Source organism: Eleutherodactylus coqui, chromosome 11, assembly GCF_035609145.1.
Source record: "Eleutherodactylus coqui strain aEleCoq1 chromosome 11, aEleCoq1.hap1, whole genome shotgun sequence".
In the NCBI taxonomy this organism is placed as follows: domain Eukaryota; kingdom Metazoa; phylum Chordata; class Amphibia; order Anura; family Eleutherodactylidae; genus Eleutherodactylus; species Eleutherodactylus coqui.
The window spans coordinates 83991110-83991424 of record NC_089847.1 but is presented as its reverse complement, the minus strand read 5'-3'; positions in this window follow the sequence as shown (position 1 = coordinate 83991424).

Here is a 315-nt window from a genome sequence, read left to right as displayed (position 1 = left end):
GCGGCCAGAGGAGCACCCGGAAGTAGTGGGTGGTGTCGCAGCGTAGGGTAATGTAGTCACGTGGTGCCGAAGAGCCAATCAGGTGGCACTAATCAGCAGCGCTGCTTAACCTAAGCAGAAAGTGCTAATATGGTGGCATATTTCTGTTTTCAGCCGCACTTAAGCAGCGCTGCTTAGAGCCACCTGTTTGGCTCTTCGGCACCACGTGACTACATGGCGTGCACTCGGATTGCCTTCCGCAGCCGTGTGCACTACACACTACAGTTAAGCAGACGTGCACTACACACTACACTTAAGCAGCACAGGGTTAGGGTT